The sequence below is a fragment of the Heterocephalus glaber genome, unplaced genomic scaffold (assembly GCF_053883595.1).
Source record: "Heterocephalus glaber isolate CG9 unplaced genomic scaffold, H.glaber_assembly_v1.0 deba00000347, whole genome shotgun sequence".
In the NCBI taxonomy this organism is placed as follows: domain Eukaryota; kingdom Metazoa; phylum Chordata; class Mammalia; order Rodentia; family Bathyergidae; genus Heterocephalus; species Heterocephalus glaber.
This window is the reverse complement of record NW_028258143.1, coordinates 61,443,832-61,461,906: the sequence shown is the minus strand read 5'-3', so window position 1 is coordinate 61,461,906 and position 18,075 is coordinate 61,443,832. Positions and strand designations below refer to the sequence as shown.

The following is an 18,075-nucleotide window of genomic DNA, read 5'->3' as shown; positions in this document are numbered from 1 at the left end:
AATAGAAAAATACATGTTCATTGATAAGAGTATTTTGCTAGTATGTTATTATCTGTCCCTACTCCATCAATAATGGCCTATTTGATTTTTCTGATGTTAGTCTTTTTAGACTAGCTGAATTTCCTTTTCATCAGAAGAGACAATTCTTCAGAACCAAACTTGACAATATCAGTTCTCTAATTAAAAGGTTCAGTTGACTCCGTATGACCTATTGAACACGGTATGCTTTACTTATTTTGGCCTACATTGCTAGTCACAATTGATCCTAACTTGGTTTCACCTGCTCTTCTTACCTTATCCTCTGCCATTTCTCTTCATCATCCCTTTAGGCTGGACCTAATGTAATTTCAGACTCGTATCATAACCTCTCAAGTGCCTACTGTTTTACTGTGCCTAGAATGTTTTTATTTCCCTGTGTCTTCCACTCGCATTCCAGTTTAGGAATCCCTTCTGGTCATTTTGTGGAATTTTGTTCATAGATCCATAATAGTTCAAAGCTCAAAATATTATATTTGTTATGGCATGTCACTAAAGTGTGAGGAAGCAAAGTGCATTTATCTACATATCCAAGAAGATTAGGCCAGTGCCTGGCTCATATAACTGGTACCCACATACACGGCATAAATGAATGATTTTTACAAAAATCTGAAACCAGCAGGAACTGATGAATTTCTGCTATACCTGGATTTTAGAAAAAAGAGTTTTTAATTGTAGTATGGTAATCAAAAATAGGAACTTGTAGCTTCCTGTGATCATTAGCTTGAGAATTCCCTCAGCATTTTGGATAGTTCAGGCAGTGTGGGGATGGGGCAATTAACTGTTTGAAATTCCAGTCTGTTTGCGATCTATTATTGTGGCATAATCTATTCCCCCACTGCTCTTCACTAGAGAGTTTAAGCTCTTCCTTGCATCTACTGTGTATTTGTATGTGAGATCACGTTTGGGTTTTAATTTTCAGATCAGGACCATGTCTGGAAGTTTATGGAGTTGGTAAAGAATGTGGTTTGACAAATCTTTATCTTCTTAATCAGGAGATTGATGGTTTGCAGAGATCTCTTGTGCCTTTCAATGTCATAAACAGTACTAAAAATTTCACCAACCTGCTCTCAGCCCAAGAACAACAAAAAATGACAGAAAATCTAAGCATAAGTGCCTGTCCCTGAAAGCTTGTCCACTGTGTTTGTTGTTACAGTAAGATACCAGGGACTCAACCTCTATATTCCTCCTTGACCTGTGCCGGCTCAGTTGGAGGTCAGTATGTGATTTTGGCAAGGAGAAATGGAAAGTGTGTCTTTTTCAGACAGATTCTATGTTTATCCTATTTATTTATGATATTTAAAAAATAAATTGTTCACCCATAGAGGTTTCCCTTGTCCTCAGTGAGCTCCATTTTGTAGTCTTTATACTCCTCCTGGCTTCCACAGCAAAGCGCTTTCTAACTAAATAAACTCAGCAGTCAAAGGTCTGGTCTGTACACTCCCTTGGGTTATTTTCAGTTCTCCGGAGACTAAAATCACCATAGCAATGACATTTCATTCTACCTAGATCCTTATTGGAGATGTCTATTAATACAACATTTATCAGAACAGATTAGTTTATTTTGGTGCTATAATAACATTTTTACAAAAAATCAAACTGTCTCACCTCCTTTGCACAGGCTTTTCTGTTTTAATTTCTTTCCTTTATTCACAGACAAGATCACTTCGTTCAATCTGCTTCAGCAGAGAAAAGTACAGAACAATTTGAGCTCAGAATGTAGAATAAGGTACCACTACCCTTTCAGCACAGAAAGCTCACAGTGTAGGCAGACATGAAGACTTTGAGATCCAGGGATACTGTTAAGAATGTAACTACCATAGAGGTGAGAGGAACAAAGGGCTGCTTTTTGGATTACAGGAATGGGGTGGAATGTGAGGGACAGATGAGGGGTGAGCCTGAAGAGTCACATGACTAGCTGTGACCCACACTCCTTGGTGAGATGTGCAAAAGAGAACATGTGAGAAAAACCACTAGAGATTCTCCAAACCATGGGACAACACAGAAGGAAGCCCTTTCTAGGGAACCTGTGGCCCTCCGATCAGGTAGCCTAATCCAATTACATAGATAATATATAGCCCCAAATTCAAACATTAAAGAATATTGAGATATTCATGTTCACTGGCTTCAGGCTTTATTGTCTATTCTTCTTTACTCTGATCATTTCCTCATCTTTCTGGAAGAACCTAACAATCTATGTAAGTATCCAAAGATTTCTACCAACATTCACAGAAAGGAGAAATTATCTCTTTATACTTTTTGTGTACTTTCCTTTGGCCATAGTGGCTTCTTCAAGGCTACTAACATAAAGCTAGTCTTTAACACATTTTTATCTTAAAGAACTAGGACTGTAGCTAAGAAGCAGATCCTAAATAAATAACAAACATACTGGTTGATTTCACATTGACAAAGCAGAAGTGCATTTGAGTTCAATAATGTCCTCAAGTCTCTAGGAATGGTGATCAGCATAAATACACCATTTCATTTGTGCTTGGCATTATCATTTTTCCATAAAAATACTTGTTACCTCCTTTAAAGATAACTTTAAACCTATACCTTCTTCTTGTACTTTGTGGCTTGTCTAGCATAAATATCTTAATATTTTGCTGTCATGCTACTCCTTTATGGAACTAATTCATAAATTAGCTAATTCAAGGTCTTCCTTGTTAAAAATCAATATTCTCTTTTCTGTGCTTCCATTATGCTTTGTTTATATCTCTTCTATAGCTTTGCATGATAATTATTTATGTTCATCTTTGTCTTCTCCACCAGATGATAATTTCTTTGAAAATAAAGAATATAGAATATACCCTACTTGTTCTGTTGCACAGTACTTAGCACAGCACCTGTCTTAAATGAGGCAATGGATATGTACTAAAGACAGAATTTCACTACATGGATAAAAAAGCAATTTTCTAAGGTTCATGCTATGGTTAACAAAGATTTCAATCTATGATTATATCAGACACAAAGAAAGAAATGTTTCTAATGAAGAGCATAAGGGAAACATAATTTTAATCAAGTGAAATGGATATCCACAGGCATTAATATTGAAACCAAATATATGAGCTATGCAGAATATATAAGTTGGCACAAATTAGATATCAGACTAGAGACTCCAAAGCTTTTAGTATTAATTTCTAAGTTTTCAACTTTAGATTCATAGTTGCTTTTTTTGTAGCAGAGTGTGTGTCTACTCTTATTTTCCTAGGTTATTAGCATGAGATAGGTCCAAGTATTTATCAAAGGAATACTGAGAAGTTTAAATAAAATTCAAATTAAAAAAATTCCTCATCAGTATTTAAATCAAGCATTTTCTGACCAGATGGCTTTTATATTTAGGTCAGGGAGAAAAGAAAAATGCAGATCCTTGATAATCTCATTTTCCTTTTTACATGGGTGGGGACTTATTAATTTATAATCAGATCTGCCATTAGAAACCCTTATCTCCAATTTTGTTTCAAGATGGTTTCTTGAAAAAGAGTACAGTGTCTCCTCTACCTAATTAGCTGCCAAATGAAAGAAATAGGCCTCTATGAAGGACAAGTAAATTTTGTTAGCGATTATGAATAAAATTGAGCTTTTCTTCCCTTTTGTTTGAGCCTTAGATTTAGATAGGTATGAACTTATATTAGTCATTTTCTGTCCTTGGTGCAAAATAGCCAACACAAGGGAACAGAGGTTTCTTTTGGCTCATGATTTTCAGAGTATTTAATCCATGGTTGGTCGATGCAAAGGCAGAAAAGCATGGTAAAAGGACATGGGTTGAGGAAAGGTGCTGACACCATGGTAACTAGCAAACAGAGACAGAAGGGAGCAGCTTGGGACAAGAATGTATCCTTTTAGGTCTTGCCCCCAGTGATCCACCTCCAATCAGACCCCACCTCCTAAGAGCACAGTCAGCTGCTGAATTCTTTGATGCATGAATCCACTGATGAGTGTAGCACTCACACAATCCAGTCACCTTCAAAACGGCATACCATTCAGTCCCAGGTCTCCAAAAGACTCATTCATGTTTATCTCATTATGCAAAATGAATTTAGTCTGTCTCTAAGCATTACAAAACTCTTAATAGTTCCAGCATTGCTGATAAGTCCAAGTCCAAAGTGTCCTGTAAGACACAAGGCAAACTCTTAGCTATGAGCCCTTATAAAAATTGAAATTTAAATTAAACACTTCCAACATACAATGGTTCAGGGTAAACATTCCGATTCTAGAAGAGAGGAACAGTGGAATAGAAAGGAATCAGAACAAAAGTAAGACTGAAGCCCAGAAAGGTAAACATTGAATCCTGTAGCTGTGTGTCCAGCACCATGGCAGGTTGTGGTGAGATGTAAACTCCAAAGAGCTCAGGGTACCCTGCCCCTGTGACTGCTGGGTGCAGCACACAGGACCTCTCTCTTGGGCTGGTTCCATTCACTGATTGTGGCTTTCCTTAACAGACACTCCACATTCCTGACATCTCCATCTTCCTGAGGTCTGTACTGCACCTTTGATTTTACTCTCACAGCTTCATACATGTGCTTCTTAAAGGCACATCGCTTCTGATCTCCCAACCTTCCTTTGAAATCCAATTGTAATCCTCCCTGACCCCACAACTCTTGCATTCTGCATGCTTGTAAAAACAGCACCATACAGATGATGCCAAAGTCTGCTGCCAAGAGCCCTCTGGGAACATGGCTGCAGTAGCCTCTGAGTGCCTGAGGTTCAGCAGAAGAAATGAATGTTGGGGAACCAATTCCTTATGTGGTCTTTCTGGAGCAGGAGATCCAGAGGGCTCTTCTCAAATGAAAAGTTTATACTTTTATAACTTTGAGTCTGTGAGGAATTGAATCTTGCTGGTTCCTTAGGTGCCTTTGAACTATTTTTCCTGTTGTCCTGATGCAAAGTATGTAAGTTCCTTTTTTTTCCCCTGGTATTGGGGATCGAACTCAGGACCTTGCGCTTTCAAAGCAGGCGGCAGAACCACTGAGCTAAATCCCCGGCCCTGTAGCTTCTTTTTTAATGCCAATGCTTTAAGCAAGTGTTCCCTTCTTGGCCTCAGATTTGTATCTGCTTCCTTTCTGGTAAAATTGAAAACTTTCTAAATCTTTTAGCTCAGGCTTTTGCTGCCGATTCTGATTGTAAATCTGGATAAAAGCAGCCAGATGTACCCATGCTACAGCCTTGATGTTTGGCTTTGAAATTTCTCCTGCCAAATTAGTTCACCATCTTTAAATTCAGGCTCACACCAAGTTTTAGGACATGGGCAAAATGTAGACAAATCTTTTCCCATGCTGTAATACACATGGCTTCTAGTCCAATTGCCAGTACAGTACATATTCCCAGCTGAAACCTCATGATCCAGGTCTTTACTGTCTACATTCTTCTCCGCATTCTGACCTTCTGAACTCTGACCAGAATTTCCCATCAGTTTCTGCTTGGTCTTCTCACAGCATTCTAGGACTTTTCTATCCTGAATCTCCAAACCATTCCAAACTCTTCCCACAAACCTGCTTTAAAAGCTTCTGAACCAGAAGGTCAGGTATAATCACAGCAATGGCCCCACCTCTCTGGTATCGAAATTTGTATTAGTAATTTTCCCATCACTAAAACAAAATACCTAACATCCACAACTTAAAGGAGGAGAGGCTTATTTGGCTCACGGTTTTAGAGGATTAAGTCTATGGTTGGTTGTCTCCAAGACAGAAATGGCATGGCAGAAGGGCATGGTAGAGGAAAAATGTTCATACCATAGTAGCCAGGAAGCAAAAAGAGAAGAGAATGGCCAGGGACAAGAATATAACCTTCTAGGACATGATCCCAGTGACCCCCCTCCAATGAGGCCCCACCTTCAAACAGCATATTCAGCTATTGAACTATCAATGGATGAATACACTGATTAATATAGTACCCTCGTGATCTAATCATTTAATACGTGAGACTTTTGGGGGACATTTTAGATCTATAGTATAACAGAGTTGAAATCCTAACTGGGTCATTTACTCTCTAAGAGATCCTGGGATTGTCACTTAAACCCCAAGTTGATTTTCTTATTTTTGATCATGAATATGTGTGTGTGTGTGTGTGTGTGTGTGTGTGTGTGTATGTGCGTATGTTGATTTGTATTTGTATAGATAATTCCTAGAAGGTTATAGAAGAAATATTTGTGTTCTTTCTCTCCGGGGAGAAAATGGTACCACTTAGGTGTCAAGGTTAGGGGAAAAAGTTACTTTTTATGGTGTTTTATTTTATACCTTTAGAAAATTGTACTATCACATGTATTACCTTCCAAAAATAAATTATTTGATCAATAAAGATAAAATATGAAATAAATTTTCTAGTGCAGTTCCTGACATGTACTTAATAAATATTGTTGTTTCTACCTTGTCCATTTTACCTTATGACTTACACTCCCTGACTTGGCGTTGACAAGGAAACATGCCCACTCTTTCATAGAAATTATAATTCTACTATATTCTCAAGCCATCCTTGTATTTCATTAAAGAAAGTTTGGATTATACTTTTGCATGTTTTTGACCACAGAGTAATTTAAAATTCATTGTGAATGTTAAAAGTTGAACGATTTTTTGTTTGTGTTTGTTTTCACTTCTTGGCAGGGCTCATATATTTTAGAAAGTTAAACTGTTTAAATTATTACCAGTGAATGTGCATTAATACTAAAGATACTGATGGCGTAAAAAAATTCAAAACAGTGATGAGTTAGCTCATCATTAGTTAGAGTTACCTCTAATAAATATTTGTCTTATCTTATGTGTCTAGACACTATTCTAGGCTTTTGAGTTGCTTCATTTGAACAAAGCATGCAAATTTCCTTCTCCTCAAAGATTACATTGGATGGATAAGCATGATGAATAAGTAAACTATTTAATATGTTAGAAGGTGAACTGTATAATAAAAATAAGGCAAAGAAAGTCAGGATAAGGGCAAGTAGAGTATTAGCATGGTTGGTAACTCTAACTGGTAGTTAGAGAGGCCATGGTGAAAAAGGAGCTTGAGCAGAGGCTTAAAGTAGAAGAGGAATAAGCCACACAGGGAAGAGCATTCTAGGGAAGGGAATTACTATTTCAGTGCATGCCTGAGTGTTCAAGGAGTAGCAAGGGAGCCAGGCTGATTGGTGAGTGTGAGCAAGGGGAGGCGTGGTGAGACAGCAGTGAATAGTGAATGGCTTAGGGTCATTACAGCGTTTTAAACCACGTTAAAGACAGAAGCAGCTTTTACTTTGAGTGAGAAAGGGAAACATAGGTGGTTTTGGGCATAGAAATGAGAAGCTCTGACTTTTTTTTTTTGGTACCAGGAATTGAACTCAGGACCTTGCATTTGCCAGCAGGCATGGCACCATTGAGCTACATCCCCGGCCCTTAGCTCTGACTTTTTTAAAAAAGGGATTACGATTACTCTGACAGCTATGTTCAGAATAGACTTCAAAATGTACAGAGAGGAAGCAAAAACAAAGTACTTATTGTTGTAACAGGTGAGAAATTATGTCCAGATTAGCAGCGTTGGGTTGGTATCCGCAGTGTGAGAGAAAGACACGGCAAGATACCCTCAAGGTATCCTGGCTAGCACATTGAAGAATGTGTCGCCATTAACTGAGAGAGGAACAACTGAAATGGCAACACTGACAGAGAGCAAAACACTGGCAGCTCGTTTTTGGAATATTCATGTGAGAGGTTTATTAGTTGTCCGAGTGAGGATCGTGATGGGACACAGAGGTCCAGGCTGAAGATTTGAATGTGGGAATCATTTTTAATTAAAGCTTAAAGAAATAACTATGTTACACCCAAATAAAGACTTTTAAAAATCACCTCTTTTTAGCCTAATAAAATATGGCAGAATATCCTGGCTGATCCTGAGAGCGGGGAATGCAGCCCTGAGAGAAAGCTAAGGGCAAAAGCAATGGTTGCTGAATTGAGGTGTGGAGGAGGTAGTTTCTCTGTGGTCACTTCAGAACAAGATACCCATTTCCAGATCCTGTGTTTGGGCCAAACTATTTTTTTCTTCAGAAACTTCTGTTATGAAAGGCAAATAGCCAGCAGTTTGAACCTGAACTCTGAATGAAATGCCTTCCTATGATCTTTGAAAGTTTTGCGTGCTTGTATGAGTGTGTGTATGTCTGTGTGTGTGTTTGTGTGAAAGGGGAGGGATGAGAAAAGCAAGGAAAACCCAACACACACAATAAACACTATTATTGTAAAGATATTAGCAGTTTTCTGTCCTGCAAAGGTAAAGAAGAAATACATCCTTTTTGAAGATGAATATTTCTTTGTCTAGGAAATAAAACAAGAGTGGTGACAATTGAAAAGCAGAGACCCTGACAGAAAAGGGAGAGTTTAAGAACCAAAGGCAACAATGAGCTCATTTTTCTGTGTTTCAAATGGTATAGATTTGGGGATGATTTCATCTCTTCAGACCAGTTTTCCTTTATATAGTAGCTAGTTATAGATTGTAGTCATTAACCATTAATTTGCTTCAGGTTTTTTTGCCTTTTGCAGAGAATGGTGTAATAGTTAAGTCCAAACTCAGCTGTTGTTATAGTTAAGCTTGAGTGTGCCTGTTTGATTAGTTTGGAGCCATCTATGGGATTAGCAAAGCACTCTCTGGGGTGTGCCGGGGTAGGTTTTGGACACATGACTTAGGGCACTGTATCTGGTCATTTCCCTTCCACTCTGGCATTGTTCCTCTCATCTGCTTCCTGGCTGCCATAGATTAAGTAACTCCGCTCCACTATGCCCTTCTGCCATGATATTTCTGCTTTAGAGCCAGCCAAACATTGTCTGAATCTTCCAAAACCTTGAGCCAAACTAAACCTTTCTTCCTTTAAGTTGTGGGAGTCAGGCGTGGTGTCTCAGTGACAGGAAAGCTGACTAATAGCGTTATGTTATAGGATTTACAAGGGGAAAATTTGCTGTCCGTATTTTGATCATTGAGCTCATTGCTTGACCAGGACGAGGAATGCAACTGAATGTCAGGGGCCCAGAACAACAGCAAGTGAATTGTAATGGGCAGTCTAAGGGAAGCAATGAAGTAGGGCTCAGACAGCCTAGGTGTATCTTCTTCCAGATACACCTAAAGATGAAGGAAAGCCAGAGGGATTGAGATATAGCAGCTTCTCTGACTGGGGCCAAAACTAGTACATTCATGCATACCTATGAATGCAATTTCATTCAGATGCACCAGTGGGGTAAATTTTGGAGACAAATTATGTTATAATTAAGTTATAATAGCTAGGAAGATAGAAGCCAGTTTGCAGTCATTGGTAAGAATAGTAAAAGTACGTATAACAGTATGCTCTGTTCTTACTCTTTGTTTTTATTCTTTGTAAATATTCCATTGCCTATTTGGAGGTTTCCTCATTCATATATGTTATAACTCAATGTAAAATATAAATAATATTTTCAATTAAATATCAATGATGATATCAAAACCATTTATTAGAGATGATATTATCTTAGGAGTTATAATATTATTCAGGCATGCCAAATATGGTCCAAATATGGTCTTTGGGTATTCTTACCAAACATAAGATATTTGATATTTTAATTATTAAAAATGAAAAATAATAAGAGGTAATATATTAATTCTGGCACACTCTTCTACCTAGTTTAATTGTGATAATTTTGAACACTGATAGTCTTGAAGACATAACGCTATATAACATTGTCAACATTGTCAATTATGCTTCAAAAATGTTTGAGAAGCTTTAAAGGTAGGAGCAATTTTAATGACAAATGACAAATTTTCTAGTCCTATTTTAATCTTAGAAGAAACATGTTGCATTAGTTTCTGGGAGAATAAGATCCTAAATTTCATTTAGGCCAGCTGCTTATGGGATCAAGTTGAACATGTTCAGAACCTGTTTATATTGAAAAAAATGTCTATATACTTTGAAATGTGGTCACTTGCCATAGTATTATATATTCATTCAATGGAGAAATTGCTGATGATGCCATGCAGTTAGGCAACAGATATTTATTGAATTTAACTTATAAATCAGCCTATATTTCCTTATTTTGTTTCTCATGCTATCATGATATAAACACATTTATTGTATAAATTTTTCATTTTAAATTTGTGGCCATTATGAAAAAAGCAACAGTTAGTTGAATATACTTTTTCTAAATTCTTGAAATGAATACTTAGCTCATTAATGTTAACCTTTTATTGATTCCAATATGCATACACTCCTAAAATACTTTGCATTTTTCTTGTTTTTCTTATCTGTGTTTAATAGTCTATCTTATTCAGTTCAAAAATCGTATATATATTATTTGCTCTACAAATAATCATAGTTATTTCCATATAATGTCTGTATCCATAAAATCAAGCTTGTTAGTGGATTAGTTTGTCTTCAGTGTACTTATTTTTTTGTTTTCCCGCCTTTTCTCAATTTTTAAAAGAAAATTTAAAAAATACCCCACAACAATTTTGTACTTGTGTATTTCAAATTATAGTTCTGCCATTTTGTTTTATATACATTTAGGTTGTGCTATTAAATACACATATTTTAAAAATTTCTTCTGAATTGAATTTTCTATATTAAAGTAATGAGTATATTTTTATAATAGTAATTTTTGTTTTCAGTTTTGCTTAAAATTTATTTTGCCTGATGGTAACTGATTTCAGTTGTTTTCCTTCCCATTTTATTTTTAGTGATCTGTAGAGTTATATTTTATCTGTTTTTCTTTTTAAAAGCATGTAGATCTTAGTTTACCAGGTTTATGTACATTTGATGTAATTATCAATATATGTTGGTTTCAGTAAAATAACCTATACTTTGCTTTATTTTCTCTTGCCTGTTATGTCTCTTTCTTTTATTTTTTTCTTCTAAACTAATGAAATTGTCATTTAATTTTTTAATCCCTGTATCAGTTTGAAATACATATACTCATTTTTGCAGTCTTTTTTAGTGATTCCTAGAAATTTTAACATGCATGCTTGATTTTATTAAGATATAATGTAAATTACATTTTTACCCTTTTCCTGAGAAATGCAAAGCATTAAACTTGAATTCACCTGTTCCCTTAAAAATAGTTTTCTACCTATTTTAAACCACACAAGAAGTAATTCTTACTGTTTAGTACTGTCAGTACTCACTTAGGTCTGTCCATGTGTTTGTCATTATGATGCTCTTCACTTCTCACAGCTACAGTCTTCTCAGATTTGACCTTCTATCTTATTCTGTTTTGTCCTGCTGGGACTCTAAACATCATATGTTAGATAGCCACACTACATCCTCTATGCTTCTCTTTTGTGACCTCTTGGCTCACTGTTTTGGAGAGTCTTTTGATTTAACCTCCAGTTTGCTTATTGATTTTGTATTTGATAGTATTTGATAGTATCTAATCTGCTGTGAAATCAATTTATTGAGTTCTTAGAGTTATTATATTTTATCAGATCTAGAATTTCCATTTGATAGCTTTTAAAATTTCTTGCCATATTTTATAGTTTCCAGTTTATTGATTTACATAAAAATTAGAATATCTGTATTATTTTTAAAATAATTTTTAATTAACAAACAGTCTTATTTATGGGGTACAAGGATAGTTTGTTACATATATACAATATATGATCAAATCTGGGTAATTAGCATTTCTATTCTTCTAGTATTTATCATTCTGTGTGAGTTTCTAATTTGACATTTTTCATTTTGGCTGTGTTTGCTAATTCTAGCATCTGGAGTCTCCATGGCTCTTTCTGAGTTGTGCATTGTGCTAGGTTTCACTTATAGGGATCTTGTCTCCTTGTGTATTGTTTAATTGCCTCTAAAACACTGAATTTCAAAATTTATTTTTACAAATAATTTGAGACTTAGAATTACTGTATTTTTCTCCAAAGGGCATTTTCTAAGTTTCTGAATATCCAGCAATTTCCTTAACCATGCAAGTTCAAAGTTTGGGTTTAGATTCAAAGCTGAGTACAATTCAGTTAGTATTACTAGGATGAAGCCTTTCAGAAACTCAGCAGAGCCAGAGGAGGTGGTTGTGCAGTATTCAGCCAGACCCTGGATTCGAACTTTTGTTTCCATGTCCCTGTGAAGATCAACTTCTTAGCTATCTTTTTCAAACAAGAATACTTCTGAAGCAAAAAGTGGTGTTTTATGGGAATGAGCCTACCTCTCTGAATCTTTGCCCTCTTCAAGATCTGGAGCCTATAATTGTTTTTTCACTATCTTGTTATATCATATTTAAGAAGATTTTGAAATATATTGTTCACCTTTTAAAATTGTCTTTAAATCAGTATTAATTTCAATTACCTGGACACATTTTATAGAAAGCAGAAGTGATGAGCAGCAATTGTCAGACTGAATTATAGGTCTATTCATCGATATAATACAGAGGAAATTTCAAGTATACAGAGAGCCTTCTCTATTGTAATGATTATATTTAGTTTATATACAGCAAAATATGAGATCCAAGAAAACATCCTGCCTCCTTCTGCCTCCTGTTCTCCTTACACCTTCAGCACTTTTTAATTCTCTCTCCTATTACTTTTCTATTCATGCAACATGTGATCACTCATTCATAAGACCCACGTCTGTAACATGCACAGGATTCTAATAAATACTATGAAAAACAGAAACTCAAATGAGAGTCTTTGCCCTTCAGGTTAAAGATACATTTGATAATTCAAAATGTTTTGTCAACTATTATTTAAAAACAGTAAGAACAGTATCATGAGCACTGCAATTTCGACATTGCTTTGCCTACTGAAGAAGATAGCAGGGTTTGTGGTGATCGGGCTGTACTGAATGTAAGGCTGAGAACTAGGGGTGAGTGGGATTATGATTTAAATAAATTATACCAGTCATGGCAGAAAGTTAGCTGGACAGGAATATCTGTTAACCAACTCACAGTAAATAGTCAGAAGTTAAAGCTGCTTGATTAATGTTCAGTGGTCACCAACATGCCAAAAGAAAACAACCTTGAGTTGTGACTAAGCCTGAACTGACTGTGTCCTGGCAGGCAGTGACATTGTAACTGAATTTTGTGCCCTCTAAGTGGATGAACTGACCCACATAAAACTTTCAGTTGATGAGTTTTATGGGCCTGTTTGTGTGTAAAACAATGGCAACAGTCCTACAGGTTAATTATAAAAAATAAACATCACCATATTCATTTTCACTTGTAGTTATACACATACAAACATTTACACACATGTACAGATAGGATAATATGGCATGATACATTCACCTTGTTTCAAAAGGACAAGAAAATACATTGTGTTTTTGGAGCCCTGAATCCTTTCTTGAGCACACAGATCTCTAGTTATAGGCACAAAAGAATCTCTTGATTTTATACTTTTGCAAAAGTGTTCCATAAAAAAATACGCAATAAAATATGGATTTATTTTAATGATGAGTTGTATAGAAAATTCAGTTTTATATAGGTTAGTGTTGAAGTGATAAATTTTACTTCTGAATCTTTGAAACATTTCCTCATTTGACTATTAAGATTGTTTCAGGTAAAATATAAAGAAGTGAACTATTCTCAGTCAAATTATAAAACCATATTTGGTAGATATAAAAGAAATATTAAACACAATTCTCAGAAGCACATATGAGCAGATTCTGTTAATATATAGAAGATAACTAAGAATTTATCAAATTTACAACTTCTTCAAAACAGTATCCTATATGAACACAATAAAACATTAGAAAAAGAATGGCTTCTTTTCTTTTGGTTGTTCATTCAGTAAAGTTACAAATAAAATATCACAAGTCAGGGCTTATAGTACGTCTGAGTGATGGCGAAGGTAAAGCTACGTCTCTTACCTGTATGTTTAAATACATGAAGAAGCCAGGTTAGAGTTCCTGGGGATGCTGAATCTTCCAGAAGAGGAACTAGAAGGTGGATTTCAGAGTTCTCATAAAGTGTATCCTACAAATGAATAATGATGATGAACAAGGAGGGCATTTCTAGAAAGTATTACAAGAAAAACATATGCAAGAGTTACAAATACTGCTATTTTATAGTTACAAACTTAGAAACAGAGCCTGTACATACAAGCAGGGCTTGTAGAAATGACTTCACCAATAGGGTGCATTGCACGCAGTGTCAGAAAACTTGAATTCTTAAGCCAAATTAGCTACTTCTTGGTTTTGTAACTTAGAAGCATTCTCCTTGAATTATGATTCTCAACTTATTGAAATGGAGATAATTACTCTTGTCCATGTTTCTCTCTATAGGTTGTGAGAAGTGGGCATTGAAAATGGTGGTTTTTGTAAATGTGTTTTTAGGGTATAAAGTATCATTAAAAACATAGGTTATTATTAATGGATAATCAAGGGCCTATTTTCTCAGCACTATATTAAGCAATGCCAGAGGATGCCAGATACAGCCCTTGTATAAAAATTATGCTTTAAATCAGAATCTGAAGAACTGGAAGGGAACAGAGAAATTAAATTTTATATCCAAACATTATTTTACAAATGAGGATTCAGTAATCCAAAAGACCCATTTGGCTTCTCCATGGTTCCACAAGCAGTAACCCTGGCATATCAGGCTTCACAACTGGAAGGTTATATTACCACACCATTACATTGGTTAGGAAGGAAGGAGATGATACTCTATCAATAATCAATAACCTATTTCTCATGTGACATTTCTAAATATTTATGTGTAGGTTGACCACGTGCATTTCAAAACATGAAAATATGTAATGAAATTCTTTACAATTTGGTTTAGATTAGGTAAAATGGATATATTTTTAAAATGTAATCATTGATATGCCAGATGTCATAGGATGAGCTTGCTGTTGAGAACAGAGTGATTGATCCTAATCATATTTAGGAGAGTTGATAACCATTCACATACCCTCTAACAATTTCACAGCAGAGTTTTAGGGTGTTAATAAGGAGAAAATTTTCTTCCAACAATTACATTTTAAACATCATTTTCTCTGTGCTTCTTACAAAAAGATAAGAGGACAGCAATGTGCTTAAGCCCCTTTCCTCAGGAGGAAGTCCATTTTCAGGCATGTGCTATGCCTGCTTCAACAACATAAGATTTTTGAGCTATTCTAAGAGATTCCTAAAATAAAGTTTTAAAAATATCTCTGCAATTAACCCATTTGACATGTCAAAATATTCATCATCATTAAATTATTTTCAACAATTAGATATAACTTAATTTTCCTCTGTATTAACCTCAGAGCTCTAGAAAAGCAACTTATTTTACCTCACATTCTAGCTATTTTAATTATACGCAACATAAGCATACAATTTTCAGAGAAAACTCTTCATTCACTACTTTTTCTCCTATGTGAAAATCTGAAGATTATAGATCTAGTTAAGGGCTAGCTTTTTATTTTATTGTTTCTAATTCCAAACTTTCCTTTTTCTGTTATTTTACAAGAGGCATTTTATAGAGTCAGTTTTAAGAGACAAGGTGCCTTTGGGGTAATGACTAAAAGAGAAAGGAAGAGAGAGGGACCAAAATTGGCTTCAGAAATTTTGTTCTTCAGTACTTGTTCCCCTTGGAGGCTCTCTGAAAGTTTTGAGAAACAGCAAGTTTTGAGCGGGCATTAACCACGCAGGCATCATGGCCGTGTATTTTATTAGACAAACTCTTCTAAGGTCATTTAAATTTGATGGAATTTATCTGACACCAAATAGACATACAAATTTATCTGACACCAAATAGAAATACAAATTGCATAGGTTGCAAATGGCCTTAAAAGTAGCCATTTGTTTGTTTTGAATGTCCTTGGGATAATTCTGTAAATCTACAGTCATTTCACTGTTTACCTTGACTTTGTCATAATTCAACAATCCTCATAAATTGTTCTTCAATAAAAGTTGCATTTTCCAAGTTAATCTCAGTGGTCTGTGGCTCAACTATGGAACAGTTGCCTGCTTTATCAGGATCACATCTGGCAATTATTCAAGACTACATATTATTAACGTAAACATATTTTTCAAATTAAATAAACTTGATTTTTATTGAATCTTGAATGAATTAGAATTTTGTAGCTCTTTTAAAAAGCAATTTTTAAGGATTAGATTTTATGCTATATTTTCATTCATTAAGGGACAATTTGTGGATAAAAGCATTACTATATACTACACATATTCTTAACTTGAGAAATAAAAGGTGTATGAAATGAGGCTGGGTAAAATAAATGCATCTTTGAGGAATATAGATTTCATCGAAAGATTTCACAATTTAATAAATGGGAAGGATTGCGCTTATTACATCTCTTAGTTCTACCAAAGGAGGCCTCATCACAAAGAAAAATAAATATGCCTCTGAGGTTAAACAAGGTTGTCTTTTCATAAACATATAGGAAAAAGTAATATTTTCAGCACAAATCCACAAGGAAGATTGTCATTAAAATTATGTTCATCAGAAAGATTTTTCATCTCAGATTGCACCTCGTGTCATGCTTATAGTGCACGTGCATGCGCGCGCTCACGCACACACACACACGCAGCACAGGTACATTTAACAGAGGGGAAGAATTGGTGCCTGTGAATCCTGTGAAAAGTAAAGTGATTTTGATCACATTGGTGCTTACGCAAGGTCACATTCTAAAGGTAAATCACCAACAAAGAAACTCTCATTTCAGGTTAAGTAAATGAACATTTATTATAAAAAGTTTACATGTTCATTTTATGAATTCTTTGTAAGGTCCTATCATGCCTATTTTACAGATGAGGAAATTAAGGCCCAGAGATGGCCCAAGTAACCCCATATCAAATAACGAGTAATAGAATTGAGGCTCAGGTATAGGAGGTGCTGTTCCTTGGGCTCATTCAAAGAAGAGAATGAACTCAATGTATCCATGTTTAATGGCTCTTTGCACAACTGTTTCTTCTTATGGCATTACTCCTGATATGATGATATTGTGGTCTCTAGGTATTGCTGTAGGGCATTTCAAAATGGACAGTCTGGTAGGGATATGAATCAAAGCCAAATAGGACATGAGCCTCAAGGCTCTTACCCTCATGGGTGTGTGCAGTCTGTGACCCTGATTGGACATGCCTGGATTGCCTGGCCCACACTGAGTCTTGAAGAGGAATTGCCTTGGGCCAGATATAAAATATATAATATAGTTGATGTACATAATTACCAACCACAATGCAATATCATTCTTTATTTTCTTTGAAGAAAATCTCCTGTATTTATGTTTAATACACTGTTCCTGGTTTTTGTCCAAAGGTGCCACATGCATTTAGTCCAATTTGGCAAAACTATTCCCTGATAATTATTAGAATAGGTAACCTGTTTGGATGAGGAGTCAAAACCTAACTGTATGCAGAGAAAGAAAGCCAAGCAGCTCTTTTGGATGAGCTCCTATCTGCTCCTGAGTGCCTGGCAACTGAAAGTGTAAGACAAGAACATTCTTCGGTATATATGGAAACACTGGGGAAGAGCTCACTTCTAGACCCTGGGGCCTAATTTTTTCAGTTGAGAAGATAAAAATCACATGGTATTTACAAAAGCTTTAGGTAATTAACAATTTTATAAATTTAAAAATACAAAATTACTATTCTGTCAAAGATTTCACACATATCCGCTGATTCAGATGGTAAATGGAATTTAATTCAGTATTATGATGTGAACTGAATGTTTCATATGTTGTCAACATGGAATTAACTGAAATGCTTTCATTTTCTTTCCTAACACTTAGTCTTCTGTTGCTCTCTTCACTTATGCCTTTTAAATGTAAAAGTTCGGAACTGTTTTTCTTACTCTGTACCAATCCTTCCCCTGTATTTAAGGCCTTGACCTTTACATTGTAGTACATAATGTAAAGAATATTGATTCAATCTCCAGGTAAGGAAAATAAAGCCCAGCAAGTGCTTAGCATTTACAATAGGCCAAGTATTTACCACTTTCTATGTATTTTTCTCAGGACTTTGTACATATGCTTAATTATAATTCTTAAAGCCAACTTGTGACATGGGGACTATATTCCATTGCTTTTTGCACATGAGTGGACTGAATCACACAAATCCTAAACTATGCTGCTTCTAATTAGCCATTCCCTCAGTTTCTGAGTCTATGCCTCCACCTGCTCATCTGGAAATCAGAG

The 18,075-nt window shown here is 35.5% G+C and overlaps 1 protein-coding gene and 1 long non-coding RNA gene across 12 annotated transcripts in view; one reads left to right on the top strand and one right to left on the bottom strand.

Moving 5' to 3' along the window:
• Pde1a (phosphodiesterase 1A) overlaps nt 1–18,075 on the top strand; it is a 309,018-nt gene that overhangs the window by 158,288 nt on the left and 132,655 nt on the right. The gene's annotated exons all lie outside the window — the stretch shown is intronic.
• Nucleotides 1–18,075, bottom strand: part of LOC110346352 (uncharacterized) — a 323,700-nt gene that overhangs the window by 194,212 nt on the left and 111,413 nt on the right. The window contains exon 2 of the long non-coding RNA XR_002390338.2: nt 13,811–13,916. This is a non-coding gene — a long non-coding RNA (uncharacterized LOC110346352). The remainder of the gene's footprint in view (nt 1–13,810; nt 13,917–18,075) is intronic.